The sequence below is a fragment of the Cyclopterus lumpus genome, chromosome 18, assembly GCF_009769545.1.
Source record: "Cyclopterus lumpus isolate fCycLum1 chromosome 18, fCycLum1.pri, whole genome shotgun sequence".
NCBI classification, from domain to species: domain Eukaryota; kingdom Metazoa; phylum Chordata; class Actinopteri; order Perciformes; family Cyclopteridae; genus Cyclopterus; species Cyclopterus lumpus.
In genome coordinates, this window is record NC_046983.1 from 5,604,204 (window position 1) to 5,622,604 (window position 18,401).

The following is an 18,401-nucleotide window of genomic DNA, read 5'->3' on the forward strand; positions in this document are numbered from 1 at the left end:
CATCACGGCTTTTCAGGCACAGAGTGGCTCTGAGCAGTTTGCTAGGCGTGTGTTCGAGAGGGGCAGATAATTTAGCCACGGTTCCTAACTAATTGCCATGGGAACGAGGGTTGACAGACAGGCCACGAGGTTGGAGTTACGGCCCATGTCGGGAAGGGGCGGGATGTAAAATACGAGCTGAGCGAACGCCTTTGCTCGAGTCAAGTGTGGAAAATAGGAACAGCTCTAAAGAGGCTCTCGATGACACGGTGCCATTTGTTTCTACTTGAAGTGTTACAGTTCGGGAGGACTTCTCCGTTCTTATCTGCCAATACACACTTAATTAATGAGGTCCATGCGGGCGTGTAATCGTCAAAGTATCCCCACATTCGTAACTACGATGATTCATCGCTTATTCTTATGGATCAACATTGTGTTACACATTACCCCCTTTTTTTAAAGATGAAAGCATGTGAGAGCGTCTTGTTTTTTTTTCTGGAACCAGAAGTGACACGGGAGTTACGCCAGAGTTTTTTTTAAAATGACCAACATGTGGCAGTTAACGTTCATGAACTGACAACACGCTGTAAATAACAAGGTAGCCATGCCTTAAAGCGCCGTTATGACTCTAAATGGGACCGCCATTTATTAAATGAACGCCATGCTGCATTGAAGAAGCCTTGAATCGACCAATTGGGACCATAAACTCGTGTTTACAATGTTTACAGACGTAATAAGTCATAATAAATCAAGTGAGAAGTAGAGTAATCTCCCATAGACGTCTATACAATCAGACTACTTTTTTGCAACAAGAGGAGTCGCCCCCTGATGGCCAGTAGAGAGAATGCATGCTTTTCAGAGCTAGTGGTGACGCTGACTCAAGTGACATCACTTAAAGCAATTTATAAGATTTGGCACACCTCCCTCTGGGGCCACAACAAGGCTTCACACTACTTGTCCCCTACTTGGGGTTCACAGCAGGCGGGCGAGGCAAGCTTCCCCAGTGACAGACAATGTGTGGTCAGGAGTTACATTTAGAGTGTGTGTGTGTGTGTGTGCGTGCAGCATCTGTGTGTGTGTGTGTGTGTGTGTGTGTGTGCAGCATCATCCCCCGGAGACTGAACTGTGGTTGTGGAACTTACTGGAACTCCAAACATCGTGTGTGTGTGCTTTTTGTACTCTCTTCATATTTTCGCCTGAAGCGGGACCACAAATAGATAATTATGGTGTGTTTTCGGGCTGCGTCCCCCCCGTTGCCCGGTCTATGAAGGCATCGCAGATGATGCAGTGACGGGTTGGTCGTCTCTCTCCTCCCCACGTTTGGCCGGTGAGACTCTCGCAGGAACTCACCGTTTTATAAACGGTCTGCATCGCTGTTTGGCCTCCCAGAAAAGTGTGAAACCACCGTGAGCTGTTGTTATGCGGAGCTCATTATGAACATTCATGCAGTAATTAAGAGCTAACATGGTTTTCACAATATTTAGAATAGTATTTAGCACAGTTGTTTATTTATTTTAGTGACACGTGACTGATGCCGAGTATGAACTATGACCAGAACCCACATTTGTGGTAATCTGATGGGTTATTTTGGGGTGAAAAAATGGTTTGCTGGATTGCCACTCATGTCCATGTTTCCCTCAGGATGCATTTGGAGTTGAAGTTTCCCATCTCGCACCATGTTTCACACGTCCAATATTCGTTGAATACCAAATCCAATGGCAATCCAGCAGATGCTCCCGGTCTAAATGAGCGATGGGTACCAGCACACCTGCTTCATCAGCGTGTTGGCGTCGTCATAGTGACGGCAGCCTCACAGAGCAGCGGAGCGTGGCTGTGAGAAGATGGAACACGGGCGGGGAAGGACTCTGCATCACTTTGTGACATAACATACAGTATTTTTTCACTATTTCATCATTCCATGTTATTGTCTGCACTTTATTCTGTGCCTTTTATATACAAGAACGTCACTGATAGGTGCAACTCTTTAAAGTATTTAATTACATAACAGACTTTTTTTTTTTTGAGACATACAAAACTTAGTAAAGGAACACCAAGTGGTCTCTGCTGTTTATGGTTAAACTCAACTCTTCTTTTCTTCGCAGCTCTTCGGGCAGAATGTGATGAAGCAACACCTCCGAATGGGGTAGGAAATTCTCAAATGCGGCTTGAAGGTTGCCAAAAGCCTGTCGCTTGGCTGATGTCCTCGTATGGATCAGTAGAGGAAATGTTTAAGCAATTAGTCGGAGTTTACGGCTGGAAAAAAAAAGTTATTATTTCCCAACCCATCCTTTTTTTCGATGTGGAGGAAAATCTTTGTTATGGACCGTCCCGAATCTGGCAGACCATCTTTTCCTTCTTTAATGTGTTCCAATGATTATATGGATCCAAAATGTTGAAACCACAACGACATTTAGCTCGGGACTGTTAGATTAACGGAGTCCTGCAAAAACCACACACACACACACACACACAGACACACACACACACACGGATTGAAATATCATTGTCATCCCTGCTGAACTCACGCCATCACAGCACGCCGCACACGTCTGAGCTCGTGCGAGCTTTGGCCGTCAATCACGTTCTACAGCCGGTTTCCGTTTTTACGGTCCCATTATAATCTTAAACATTTCTTCCGCACTAAAATAGCGCGGCCCGGTTGTTGACTCAGGCGAGGTCACTGACAAAGGGGGGGATGGGGGTGGTAAGGGTGATTTATAAGTGCACCTTTAATACTTGACACGTTCATTCGTGAAAATAAGTCTGCGGCCTATCAAATCTGTCGCTTACATAATTCTTTATTTTTTTAAACAGCTTACCTCTTTTTAAAACAGCTTTTTGTTTTTAGACCCAGTGGGCCAGTTTTCATTCATATTTCCTGGCACGGCGTTTTACTCTCCCCCCCCCCGCCCCCCCCCCAGTCTGAGGGACTGTACTGTAAAATAAACAGTTCGACCCCAAGGCGGCATTTAAAAAATTACATCGTCGGTGAACAATACAGAAGGTATGCAGTTTCACAGAGCTGTTAAACAGCAGGCTACGCAGTAAAGAGTGCTAAAAAAAAAGTGTAATATTATGATCTATATGACATACTGAGTCCGGTTTGAGTGGGACTCCATGCACCAGTGGGCTGGATGAATCACACTGTTGAAAATACTCCGAATACCCTGCTATTTTCATGCAGCTAGAACGATGAACTACATCCTGTTATTAGTGGCGTACACACAGAGCCAATGAAATCAATAAGTCAAAACCCATGGCATAGCGGCGGCCGCATGGAATAAAATGGCTTCGATGGATATTTGGCATGCGCAGCGATGCGTCATATTCGGTGTGTATTTTTTTTATTGTAAATGGCGTGTGTGTGTGTGTGTGTGTGTGTGTGTGTGTGAGTGAAGACGGTGTGCCTCTGTGTTGCTCGGTGGTTTTCATTAGGGCCTTGTGGATGACAACAGAATATATGACTTGGCTCCGGACGGGAATTCGGGGGAAAGTCATGGAATTTTGGACGCCTTGACGGAACACAGGCTGTTGGCCTGTTCCCCGAGGAGGAGGAGGAGGAGGAGGAGGAGGAGGAGGAGTGTGCGTATGTGTGCCTTAAGGACATCTTTGGGGAGCTGACCCAGAACAATGACAGGTTTACAGCACAGCACCAGGCGGGCTCACATGTGGCTAAAATCAAACCGGGACCCGGACTGCTCTTGAGCGCTGTAGCAGATTTTACACGAGCGGGTCGTCCAGATGATTAGTAACTATGGCGATCTGTACTTCTGCCTATCCGGGGAGTCTACTGGATCTGCTCGACGCATCTAACTTCTTCACGTAGTCCCAAAAAAAAGAAAGAAAAAAGAGCTGTGAAGAGAAGAACTCCGTGAGGGGGTCACTCTTAATGCCTTTTCTAGATGGTTTTGCTGAGAAGCGACACGCTTTCTGAGCTTCTCCAGGCAAAACCTGCCAATTCACATTATTAATGAGACTTGAGGCAAATGTATGTCACACAAATGAAGACTCGACTTGGATCTGACTGCTGTCCGACTTGATTAACTTGAGATTTTGGCCTTACCTGAGACTCGAACACAAGTTCTGACCTGGTGAAATCTGGAAAATGTTCAAATGTGTCATTTTAAGTAGCCAATGAAGACTGGAGGACTGGAGACAACTTTGGACTCGTTGTTACAAGACTTGAAGGTTTCACTCTTACAAGACACGGGACTTGACTTGGACTTGCTATCACAAGACGAGACTTAAACTAGAACCAACTTTGCTCTTAATTGCTTGACTCGGCCCCTCTCTTGAATGACTTGACTGAGACTTGTGAATTAAGACCTGACTTGGGAGCGTCTCAAATGAAATGACTTGAGACTGCTATAACAAAACACGAGACTTGATTTCAACTCGACCGTCTATCTTAAGACTTAATCTTGTCTCAAATGATTTGAGACTTGTACTTAAGGACTCGTATCGCTTGACTTAAATCCTGAATTGGACTTGTCTGTAACTCCTTGGGACTTGCCATTACAAGACTTGAGACTTGACATGAAGTCGTCCGAAACGACTTGTGAACTTGTGCGATAGGACCTGACTTGAGACTTGCATCGAATGACTTATGACTCGACTTGAACTTACCCTCACAAGGCTCAAAAACAGCTCCGACTGCTTGTCAGATTTTTGCCGAGGACGGTGTTATAGTGGAACTCTTCTGAATAGAATGATTTAAAGCCTTGGACGGGACTTTCTTTCCACAACTGCTCCAGAACCTCATTATTTCCTACATTTATTCTCCTCTCCGCTGTACGAGCGACGGCGGGTCGAAAATAAACCACGGTCATGTCGTGTGCATAACCCGAAACCCGACCGCAGGATTAAATCGCGCCCGTGTGCACTGATCTCAGTAGGAAATTTGCACACAAAAAAACCACGATTGAATTGCATTCATAAACCTCATCCTCATATTCTGTCCCAAGGGAATACTTCTGCTATTTAATGCCATCCGCACAAGAAAGCCACCCTGACATGAAAGCAGAATCATATCCCACCTGAGCTACAAATGATCTCTCCCTTTGGGCTATGAGCTTACTTTGTGGTCGCCCCTTTTTCCTGCTCCCTGCTCTCCTCGTCCATCCATCCCTCTGGTGCTGCTCCATTCAGAGACAGAGAGAGAGAGAGAGAGAGAGAGAGAGAGAGAGAGAGAGAGAACAAACCACATGTTTCAGGGAGGAATCCTGACCGGGCAGCGTCCCAGACCAAAGTACCTCCAGCTCTCCTGCCCCATGGCATCACTTAGCTCTACCCTGTCATTAAGGACAGGGTTGGATGATTTGTGTTGGAACGCAGACCTTTTTTTTTTTTTTTTTCAAGTCTGTGCAATAGGAGAAAGACAGGGAGCAAAAAGGGGGGGATGATGTCACCTCAGCTCGGTGCTGGATTTGAGCCGGGATGTAGGGCGACGTGAGTGTTGTCTCCTTCGGGGCTTTTTTGGTGCGAAGATGGCGAAGACGAGTGTGCATCTGGATGCGTAGATAACAATCTGGTAGTGTGTTCGCCAGCCTTTGTGCGAAGGCATGTGGTCTGGAAAAAGTATAGTTTCACGTTGCGCTCGCTTCGTCGTTTCAGTGTTTCTTTACTGGGCGGATGGTTGAATGAATCCTTGGGACCGAGGTATCAGAAAGAGTGGTTTGGGGGGCGGGGCGGGGGGGGGGGGATGAGACAAGAGAGAAGGGAAACCAGCTTGTACTTGTGGCTTCTGGATTCCTAATGCACACTCGCAGTCTGTCTGCCTCCCCGCCGCTACCTTCAGCATGTCGTGTGGAACATATCCGACCCCACCACAGACGGCGAGGACTGAAAGTCATTACGCAGAGCGGTCCTGAGCAAGGACGGTGCCGAGCTTTGTGGGTATTCTTTTACTCTGTCTTGGAGGATGCTTTCGGCGACTTATTACCTGGGGCCGTTATTCCTATAATATGCATAATTCCTTGTAATAAGTAAATTGCTCAAATCTTATCCAAACTCTTTTGTTTTGGTATGATGTGACGGGGCATAACGGTTATTATTTTATGAGTCACAGGCATAAAAGGTTGAGAATTACCATATAACCCCCATACGGCACCATAGACTATAAGGAGGAGGTACGGGATGACGAAGTTATACTTTATAATAAACCAGTGCTTCTTTCTATTATTTACAATGTTGAACAATGTTGCACTTTCTCTTATGTTTCCCCTGCAGTACATCTGTGTGTCTGTGATTTTTATGCCTGCAGTTCCAAGTCGGCGTCGCAGTGAAACCTCACGGCACTTCCGCATGAGGATGATGCATCTTTTGACTCTCTGCCATCTTTAAGAGCGATCAGATCAAACCATAAATGGGGGTCGCGGACAATTTACTGCGTGCGGGGCGACTCCGCGGATCTTTAATGGCTTTCGAGATGAAACACCTCCTTACTCTGGAGCACCACAGCGTTTTTTTTTTTTTTAAATCGACCTTCTGCTTTTCAATGTCAGTCACATCAAACCTGCACCGCTGCAGAGCTTTTGGCTTTTATTCATACATTGGTTCGACCATAGTTTACATATGCACACTTTTCACATAAAGTGTCGAGACTTGCTGTGCACTCTCGATGCTATTTCATATTTATTGCAACTTTTATTATCTGGGCCTCCAATAATATTTAGATGGGAGGGGACTGATCGGGGCAGAGTTCCAATAACAGAGATTAAGTGCTCTGGGTGGGGGGGGGGGGGGGGCAGCGTTTTTGAGGAGAGAGGCATCTGCTTAAGTAAACTCGGTCCAACGCTGAGGAATTGTGCTCTGGAACGTGGGGGTGTAACCGGAGCGAGGGGTCGGGAATAACCCGAGGGAGCTGGGCTCAGTTTTCCAAAAACCTCTATCTCCTGCGATATGTAGTGTGATTTGAAAAGAGACTGTGTGTGTGTGTGTGTGTGTGTGTGTGTGTGTAACAGGGGAAGTGGATGGAGAGGGCTTACAGAACGACTGGAGTCAGGAAAACAAGTCTCAGGAAACCCAATACCTCGTTCTGGCACCAGCACAGACGTTGTTTTCTTTCTCTTCCTCTTCCTCTGTCTTCCTTTTCTTTCTTTCTCTCTCTCTCTCTCTCTCTCGTCCGTCCCTCTCTCTCAGAGCTACAACTATACAGAATCTCTCTTTTGCTTGTTCTTGCTTGATTTTGTTGGCGCTTCTTTCAACACACATCTGTATTTTAATTTTCAAGAGAAAACTGTATTATCAGATAATAGGAATAATATATGACATTAGAGATAAATACTTTTTTAAACACGCCCACAAACAGTCGTCACACTAATAATCAGAAACGCACACATGCCACATGGTGGACATGTGACATGAACAGAGGTCTCCTGGATGAAAGTCCTGTGTTTGATCCATTCTCACTGGTTTAGCTCATTATCATGCTACTTCATCTTCATGCCCACTAATATGTTATGTAATACATTACGTACATTGCTAATGCGAAACAAAACAACGTACAATGCCAACATTTCTTCCCGTCTCTGTGGATGTGTAAACGAGTGTTTTCGCCCTAAAGATAGTATCTCAGTGTCGTGTGTGTACAGCTCGTCTCCACTGATCCAAAGTGGCAAAACAAATCAGTTGTTTGGGGTTTAACAATACACAATGCACAGGGGGTATTCGGTGCCTGGGTTTCAGCCCTTGATGAGGATTCAAATCCCGTTGCTTCAATCTTTTTTTTCCACTCTGTAACTTCCCCCTTTTCTCTAATTTCCTGCCTCATCTCTTCCTCTCTCTTCCACACAAGTGCTCTCATCTCCCTATCAGTTCAATTAAAAGATGCTTTGTTGGTCCTCAAACCACTAAAGTGTATCACATTAGCTATCTTTGTCTTTCTTTGTCTCCTTGCCTCGCAAGCACTCACTCACTTCCTCCGCCTGCACTCTTTTATCTTATCCATTTTCCACTCTCCCTAAAGCCCTTGTCTGTCTCCGTCACCCCCCTTTCCTTTTACCAAAGAAAATTGTTTCCACTGCGATTCCACTCTTTTCTCTATCTGTTCCCCCCGTCGCTGCCCTCTTTCCACGTCTCGTGGACCCCTCACTGCACCTTCCACAACAAACACACCTACTTAGAACACACCCCAGTCATCTTTCTTCCCCTCTTTCCATTTGTTTGCTGCCATCTTTTTTTCCCTTTACACCTCATTCTCTCTCTGTTTTCCTCCATCTATCATTATCGGCCTCTGTTTCCGTCTCTCTCCCTCAGCCTCCACCTTATCAGCCTGTCCTCTCTCTGCTCTCCCCCACCGTTCTCTCCCCTCTCTCCTCTCTCTCTCCCCTCTCCCTCCCTTTTTACCTCTTTCTGTGTCCTCGTTGTCCGTGGCGGCAGCCAGTGGTCAGGTCCGCCTGCAGGCAGCAACAGCACAGGGCCACTGCCTCGGGCTGTGTGTGTGTGTGCGTGTGTGTGTGTGCGTGTGCGTGTGCGTGTGCGTGTGTGTACTCGGCCGATTGGCACAGTGCCCAGACTCACCTCCTGTGGTGAAACCCACTCCTTTCCTTCTTAGCTCTCTGGAGTGATGCCCAGACAGACCCACACACACACACACACACACACACACACACACACACACACACACACACACACACACACACACACACACACACACACACACACACACACACACACACACACACACACACACACACACACACACAGAGAGAGACACACACACACACACAAATATAACCTAACTGGCACACAGATGTGATGCATAAATACACACAGAAAAGTCTCGTGAATATCCAGAGAGCAGAAAGTCAACTCTTCTATATCTCTTTCAACTGGCCTCCATGAACTATGCATGCATGTCTCCTCTTTTATTGTGCCTACTGTCTGTGTGTGTGTGTGTGTGTGTGTGTGTGTGTGTCTTGGCAGCCAGTGTGTGTATGCATGTCTTACACAATGGGTCTGACTTCCCCTTACTCCCGTTCTACAAATTGACGTGTACATCATTGAATTTAGCATGTTTGCATTGGATTCAATTGTCTGTCCAAAAAGCTGTTCTCCATCACAATACGGGACACGCGTCAGCCTTAAGAGTGCAACTTTACGATCAAGTGCTTTTTATTTACCTGCTTCTCTTTTTTGACCTTGGGAACTATCTCTCCACATTTGGTCCATTTAGTAGCCGTTTGCCCAAGATTGTTATATTTCCATTTCTTTTGGCTCAAAGCTTGTTCTCGACCTTTTTTGTTTTGAACCTTTTAACCGTGAATTTATGATGTCCTACATTTCTCCGAATGGGCGCGTGTCTTCTTCTGAAGTCTGTTGCTTCATATTAAAAAAGTAATCACAAAGAAACAACATGAAACTTTGACATCGACTGCACGGCAGCTTCATAAAGGACCTGCAAGAATGACTTGTGTATTTATTGCACTTTGCACACTAGGATTTAGCATTAGAGTCCTGCAGCTCGATGGAGGCTAGAAATACCGGCATACATCAAGTGGTTTGACACACGCAGGCTTCTTCCTGACAGCAGAGGTTTTATTGAGGGAAGAGGGCATGTTGAGTCTGCATTGATTCCTTTTGCTGGTTTCGTGATGACTGCCTTGTCCGTATAGGCTGTGAATCTTTCTTCCTTATTACTACCATCATCATAGCTGGTTTTGTGCATGCTGGTGGCCCAACCGTGCTGTAATTCAGAATCTAATGACGCTCGTTGGAACATCGGCATGATAAAAGTCATAAAAGTGCCATATGCAGAGGACAACAAAACGGTCTCCGTGACAGGATGACAGGATTTTATATTTCCTTATCGAACAACTAGAATAGGACCAATATGGCAGCTTTGGGAAACAGAACAGACGCGAATCTTCATGATTATTAGATTTCATAACACAAAGTGGAACTACGTACAGGTTCAATTTGTCATTTAGAATCAATCTACATTACAATGCAAGGTCATCATCACATTCATTAAGCTTCTACAAGAAAAGGGCCTTTATAATGTTTTTCTTAAATATATATTATTCTAAGATATTAAGACGGTGATAATGTTTTTGTTTTTTGTTTCTAAATTGAAGAGGGTTTTAAGATGATTTTTTATTCAATGAAACATAAGGTCCAGCCCACCCTTAATAATGTTCATATAGTCCCTTAGTGTTTAGTGTTCAGCTGAACCAAACGTTGTGTGGCACATTGTATCTGTTGAAATGCCAAACTATATAATAAGAAGAAAAAAAAGGTGCCTTAATGTAAATGTTTTTGGGCAACTTTAAAAAGGTACAGGACCGTATATGAAGTCGACAGGGAGTTCAAACTGGAATCATAGGAGGAGCGGTTGCTGTTTTATCAGTCCTCTGGCACATCTGGCACAGCTGTGTCACTCTTTCCATGTCATGGTCAACTGGCGTGTGGCTGCTGGCCTCCGCACTCTCATATCTGCTCTTTGAGGCCTTCGAGCCAGACTCTTAAACGAAGAAGAAGAAGAGAAAAAAAAAAGCGGTGTTATTTATTCTTCGCTGTCTGTTGCGGTCTCGGTGTCGCTTTCCGCCCCCCTCTCCCCCCCTTTTCCTTTTTCCTCGTGTCCCCATTCTCTCTTAATGACGGCCCCGCTCATTTATAACTCCGTGCATAGAAGTGTAATAGATAGAACGACCGATAGATAGGAATATGGAAAGCGACCACAATCTGTCCCAGATCCTTTCCCCAGATACGGAGCAGACGAAGGCCACCGCCAGGCCAGCAGCAAACCCCCGGCTGCTCGTTCCCCGACACTCGGCGGCCAGCTTCTCTGTGGTTTCAGCCAATGAGCTCACCCCTCATTGAAAATAACAGCAGTGACATCACCGTTTGGCCCATCGCTGCTCCCACCCAGTCGGGAGTCGGAGGTAACCCGCAGCGAAGGCAGGAAGAGGCAAAAGAAAATGAACAGAAATAAAAAGAGAAAAGGGGGGGGGGAAGACGGGAAGATGTTTTTTATTTAAAGGTAATAAAGGTTGGTTTCCAGGCAGGAGAAGGGGAAGGAGAGGGTGAGGCCGGATTCAGTACAGACAACGGAGACACATTTACACGTTTATAAATAGATGCACATTTTTTTCTGTTGGCCTCAGTCGCGTTTTTGGCTCCATCGACATCTGTATCTCCCAACATTTAATTTCTGCCGGAGCGATTCTGTTTCAGCGAAGGTTTTTTTTGTCTTAACCTTCATACCAAACTTCCCTTGCTTTCTCTCCCCCTGGGGTCATCAGCAGATGTACCAGCTGGTGTTCATGACACTACCTCACGTTGATCTCCTGACCTTTCAACTTTGACCTCTCCAAGAACCCCCCGCACGCACGCACACTTGATTTAACGGCCGGTGGGCCTCATTCATACCCAGTGACACATTTACAAGGACACAGGGACATGTGTGCGAGACAAAATGCCTAATTAGCTTTTCTTTCTTTTGCATGGAATACGTTTTCAACATGACAATATAGGATGAAGGCCTGCTCAACCTGGAAGGTCTACGTTATCCAGATCTAACCACCGCAGGTACAGGAATGGTCAATGGTGGACTATCTGCCAAAGAAATCATGTGATCCAACTTCAATGAGATTTCCATCTGAGTGTCGCAAAACATTTCAACACATTTTTTTTTCCTGAGCTCTGTTTTGAATTCGTGACCCCACCAGAAGGAGACACACACCTGTTGGTTCGCCAGTTTTTATATTTGCGAGCCATCCAAGGCACATAACAGCAGACGCACATTTACATTTTGTGAAGCGCATGGCTTAGTTGTTTCTGTTGTTGTTGCTCTTTTGCAATAAACGCAAAATGTTTGAGCTCATCGTAAGACCTGAAAATGTGTCTTATAGATTTGATATTGCCAAGAAGAAGCTACAGTGTACACAATTGTATCATCTGCATACAATTGTGTAATCATAAAACTGCTTTTGGTTCAGGTCAGAAACAGTGCTTGAACTAACGGTATTTTATGGTTTATTTTGGAGCACTTCCATCTCGAGGTAGTTCCTAAACCAGGAAACTGTCGTGCCATCGAGGGAAAAATGAGAAACGTACGTGAAGTAAATTATCAACTGTATGAAATAAATGGTGTCACCGCCGCTACTGGTTGAAAACCAGAACCCCATGAAGTCACATTGTCCCACCTCGTTGAGCACGGGGACATTATTTGGACTCCTCGTTGCCGTGGTTTGAATTGCCAGCCCTTTGCGGTCACGACCTCACTTCATTAACCTTGAGAGGGTTAGTGTCACCCTCTCCTCCCTGTGATGTCATGTTGGGTGATTGGGCCTCGGGAGGGGGCTCAGAGGAGATTTGTATTTGTAGCGTGTGTGTGTGTGTGGGAAAGGGGTGGGGGTCAGACTCGGTGGTAGAAAAGAGGGGGGGCAAGACGAGGGAGGGGGATCCTATTTGTTTGTTTTGCCCTCCAGACGTGTCCGAGAGCAGATTAAGGGATTTAGCTCGAAGGGGGAGGGAGGGGGGGCACAGGAGGGACTTAAACTCCTCACCCATCTACATCCCTGGTTGATGAATACACACAGAAACGCAGCCAGGAGGTCAAAGAAATCAAGAAGTTGTCTTTTGTTGAAGATAAAAGCGACGGCAGTGAGAAATAATTGAAAGAGAATCTGGGATGGAGGGGTGGGAAAAGAAGACAGGAAGTCATGTGTTGACACTGGGATACCTCTTCCAGCCGTCTGATCTTCTCTTGTTTTAGTGCTAATCTTAAACCCTAAGTACCAACAGCAACAGGGACCCACAATCTTGTAGCTTTGCACGCAATGGCTGTCTTGGAGAACAGTAGCTCCGCTTGTTGGCAGGCGGAAACCTTCTGCTCTGTTCTACTATAGCGTGAATACAATGAATTGTTCACGGCATGATTCTGAAATTACTGTGCATTTACGTTTCTTTTTTTAAGTGCAAATTTAAAAAAATGAGTTTCGTGGAAAGTATAGTTTAGTACATTCTTCAACGTATTCAACTTAAGTACATTCTAAGCCAAAATAATAATAATAACAACAGATATGATTCTTAAAGTGCATTTTTCTAATACATCTGGACTTTTAAATAAAAATTGGCGTGCAGGTTTTATTTTTTTCTTCAGTACTTTTAAATTGTTTTCTTTTAGAATACCTTTCCAACTAATGGATTATTTCATACATTTTTTAAAATAATTTATTAATGGTTTATTTTGAAATTAAGAAAACTTTGGACAAAAGGAGCCGAGGTGACGTCTTCAATCTGCTTTTGCAGTCCAAAGAACAAAAGTATAAAACCCTTTTAAAACGCTGTGAGTATTTGGCATTTTTGCATGAAAACCAGTTAATCAGTTCTCAAAATTGTGGTTTAAACTGAACCTTCTGATGATTCAAACAAACATTTCAAACAGCATTTAATTTTTTTTATTTTTATTGCATTTAGATGTGAAGACCACCACCTAACACCAGCCTGCCACGCGTGCATGTGTGTGTGTGTGTGTGTATGTAATTTCGGTGGGGTTAAGAGGAAGGAGGTGGGATCAGGGGGGGGAAAGGGGGGCGGGGGTGCAAACTGCAAACAAACGAATGAACGCCAAGCTCAAATTCAACCGCAGGTCGCCGAGGCTGGGCCCGGGGCCTACCGTGGTGTGGCTCTTTTGTAATGTATATCAAGTTCACCAAGGGCCTTTTCATCTGACAGGCCATTGTTGAGAGAGGCTAGCCGGCGTTCTACTCCCCTCTTAACCCCACCCACCCGACACGGGAGCAGGTTGGCTTGCAATTGTTTTATGGAAATGTACGCGGGCCTGGCCGGGTGTCTGCCAGGCGAGGACGCAGGGGGAGAAGGGGGGGGGGGGGGGGGGGGGGATACTTACTGTGTGTGTGTGTGTGTGTGTGTTGAGTGGGTGGAGGGGGGTTGGATGTGATGCCGACCCCAGCAAACGCCCCTGACCCTGAGCAGATGGCGAGGCAGGGTCTCTCCGCTGAGCCAGAATTAATAACGTGTGCCATGTCACATTGTCTGAGATGGGCCTGCTGAAAGCCCCCCCACCACCACCACCACCCCTCCCACCCCACGCCTCCCACTTCTATCCTGATTTTTGCTCTCCCTCTCTCTCTCTCTCTCAGCTCCTTCACCATTTCTCTTTTTGTGTCCCCCCCCCCCCCCCCCCCCCCCACACACACTCTTCTTCTGGGCTTTTTTTTTTACCTCCCATACATCACACCACTTGTCTCTTCCTTCTCTCCCCCTCTGATCCCCCACCACATCCACAATCTCCTCCAGCTTCCCCACAGAGTGCTTTACTCTTCCAGGCACTCGTTTGCTCATTCACTCATTCACTCACTCATTCATTTATTCACGTGCGCCTCATTCATCCTTCTTTCTAACAGACACTCATTCACAGGTTTGCCCACTCGCCGAGGCTTTATCGGAGGACAATTAAGGCACCTGCGTTTCTAAAGCCCCCCCCCCCCGCGCTGAATTTCCTCACCCGTCTGTTCACACCACGACGACCGTTCACTCGCTCACTTGTTCTCGTATCCGTCCTCGCTCATTCGCTCACGTACAGAGTCGCCGGCTCGGCCCAATCCCTCCAATGTCACTCGGTCACGCCACAGAAGACGCAGATAAATCTGAATACACGCCTTTTTTTATTATTGCAAAACCAGTGTTGGTCTTTCATTCTGAGACCTTTTAGAGAGCTTTTCAAAAACGCTCCCCAAAATTCGTGTGGATGGGGAGCTTTTTGTCGAAGAGGCGATTTATGACTGTTGTGTGATACGATTTTTGGGAGAATCTTGTTTGTTCTGGTGCACATGCTTGTGAAACATTTCTTGGCAGAAATGGTTCAAAAGTGCAGGTGCAGAGACTCAAGTGACTGCACACGCCAAAAGTGGGATTTCTAATTTTATTGAGGACTAATGTTTAATAAAATGAGCATAAATCACCACGTTTGACGTGTAAGCCCCGACAGACACTATGACTTTATCTGAATTTGTTAGGATATGGCCTTTAACAATTTAATTCCTACCTTTCTGTTCTCATATACTGTACCTACAACATTTGTGCAAGATTGTTGTTATTGTTGAAAAAATACAATCCTTTTCTGAAGCTTTCCACCACACTTCTAAACGGTCTTCTAAACACAAAGCACGGGCCCGGTCATAAATTAAAGTATCAAACAAATTGAAACCAAAATTCTTCCTGAGGGAGACATGAATGTCTCTCCCACATTTCACGGCAATCCATCCAATAGTTACAATACTTCTGTCTGGGCCAAAAGCGTTGTGTGGATGTCCACTATCTACTCCGTGGGTGTGGATCCATCACAAATATTTCAGGGCCTCCCTCTCTCGCTCTTTCTCTCCTGGCTGCTAGGAATGGATAAGAGGGTCAGGGGTAAGTTCACCCACCCACCCCCACCCCCTCCATCCTAATCACCAGTCCTCTTCCTGCCCCTCTGCGGCCCCCACCGACCTCCCTCCCGCCTCCTGTGCCTCTATCGGCCTCCAGACAGACAGCCTGGGAGATGGAGGAGGGGGCACCGGGGTCACGGCCTCGGCGCTGCAGTCACTTGGCCACAGAGTGTGTGTGGGCGTGCATATGTATCTTGCTCTGTATCACCTCTTACCCTTTGTGCGTGTGTGTCATAGAAAAATTGCGGACGAGGCAGGCACTGCAAAGTGTTTGTCAGTGTGTGTGTGTGCGTGAGGACGGAGAGGGTGGGCGTTAAAGAGGCAAAGGCCAAGGTTTTAGAGCTTCACTTGGCTGAGGCTTGTTCCTCTCTAAACCCGCACCAGCCAAATATGCAGCGGTCAATAACACACGATTGACCAGTAGGTTAAACAACAGTATACATGTCCCCATCACCCAACTGCACAGGCTCCAGTAAGTATGCCCCACTAATCCCAACATACACCAGATATATAGCTGACGCACCATACATAATAAAGCATGTGCAATAAAGAAAACACGTTACGGGCATAGTGACTAATTCAACACTCGCATATCAGTTAACGATAAGTGACCAAGTCCTTTAACTATACCGGTGGTCTCACCGCCCTCTCAGGAGGAGTAACCGTCAGTTGTGGCTCACCGGTGCCGGTAACTAACAAAGTCCCTGTCACACAGGCTAACATAAAAATAATAAAAGGTCAAATAAATATACAATACATCCTGGTTTACGAGTTCACGAGTAAACATAGAGAAGTGTCATCGCAGGAACTTTTAATTGGAGACAAAACAACGTGTTTCTTTGGGTTTGTGTCGATCCGTCCAAAGTACCGTGTACCCACTAATAACTGTCCATCAATCTCTTTTGCCAAGATGTAATTCAGCGTGTCACTCGCTCTTGTTAAAACAACATTAACGTTCTGTATTGCAACGCTATCGGGCCGCTCGTGGGAGCCTTCACCAGGCTCCGGCTTCAGAAGTCTTAACTGACCAGGGCGACAGGCCAAGCTAAACGAGTTATGCCCTTAGTGTGCTGGATGTGAACGTCCCAAGAGGGGTTTTCACAAAGTGGAGAGCTTTACTTTTGTTGGAAGGGTCCATTGTTATGACATTTTGACCCCGGTTCCTGATTAGTCTCTTAAGGGTTTGAATTCTGGAGGAGTTTTTTCGCTCTTTTTTTTTTTTTTTTTGTGGTGTGTTTTTTCTTCCTTGGGTATAACCTCTCTGAAAACACTGGCTCCCGGCCCAGCCGACCGCGATACCGAACCTTTAGGCTCAGGAGATGATGTTTCAACCACACCCCGACAACATAACAACATAACTTGTGCTGAGGTTTGAGGATTCTTGCGGCCTTTACTCCCAAATCAGGCCCCGGACTCGTGCGCATACAAGAGGGGACAAAGGGAGATTTTGTTTTGGGGGCGCTGCACGCATCGGCTCATATTATCCGAGGTGGAACGTGGACGTCACTCACGGGAACGCGCATCCGACCAAGCGCTGAAGTGAAAGTGAGTGCACGCATCGCAGCTGAGTCACCAAGGAAAGCGCTGACGCGGGCGAAAAAAGCACAAAGACAAATCAGCTCGGATTTCCCCTCCGCACGTTTTATGATTAATTTGAAACTCTTTTGTGTCACTCTCACTTGTCTGACGTCATTAACTTTTTTTTTCAAGACGAGTCCACAAACTGACATTAAATGAGGAATTTTGATAATTCCCATTTTTTGACTCACACCTAGGGAGGGGCCGAAATAAGGAACAGCAATGTTTTTCTTGAGCCCTTTAGTTATAAGCTTCACTTAAGGAAATCTAATTCATTGCCAACACGCTGCTCAAGGGAGTCTCGGAGAAAGCTGTCAAGGAGCTGGAGGGGCGTTGTTCTCACATGTGGACCAGGAGTTGGAACCAGCAACCTTTAAGAGGTTCTCGGGCATCCTAATGCTCCTATTTCCTAAAAGAGCAACCAAACTATCAGAATTAAGCTCTTATGGCACTTTGCTTTCTTTATGAGAGTGAGACGAGAAGGGGAGTATCAGTATGTGTCTCTACGTCAACTACTCTCCTCTGGTCGCCTGGCAACCAGATTGAGCAAACGGCATACACTGTTTACCTGGTTATTCATTAATGAGTGCTCTCTATGACGCACTTTATAAATGCATTCCTTTATTCAGCTATTTATAGCACTCTATAATTAGTCAGAGTGCTTTACAACAATTATCATAACACTTTACAAAGCATTTTATTACTTTTAAGGTCAAGTATGACAGTACGTCATAATTGCTGTTCACTCACATATTGTGTCTTATAATTACCATAGTCGTAATATAATATTATGATATTGTTATTGTGCATTATGATCACCGTTATAATGGATTATATTGTGATTAGAAGTTGTACTTTAAGTGCTCATTGGGTTCTTTAAGTGACTTGAAGTCACTCCTGAGGTGGAGGCCATGAGTGGTCCGTGTTCATGATCACCCTCCGCTCACTCCTGCCTTTAACGTGAGCCGCGGACGAACTTCAGGGCAAACTGTGCCGCGGTTTTGTCACGTGTGTCGGAGAAAGACAGTGGTAAAAGTTCAAATGTGAAAGGCTCTCTCTAGAGCCAGTGTTTGATTTGTCCTTTCTGGGCTGTTGTAGAAACATGGTGTACTCCGGTGAACAGCTCATTCTAGGTGATTATTCTGCTGATAAATCCCCAGAAAGGCGACTCGCTGGCTCTTTAAATAAAAGGGGAAAAATATCAAGAACAACACACAAAATGTTTAGGAACTGAATAATGTATTAATTATTATTTACCATGGAACAGACCCTTCATGTTTTCTGTGCAGACACGAGTGTGGTATCGATCTTCTTATCTAACTCTTGGCGAGAAGAACACATAAGCACATATCTCTAAAATGTTGAACTATCCCTTTAACACGTAGACACAAGGTCAATCTTCTCTTCTCACTCTTACTGAAAGAAGTACTATAACTTAAAGGATGA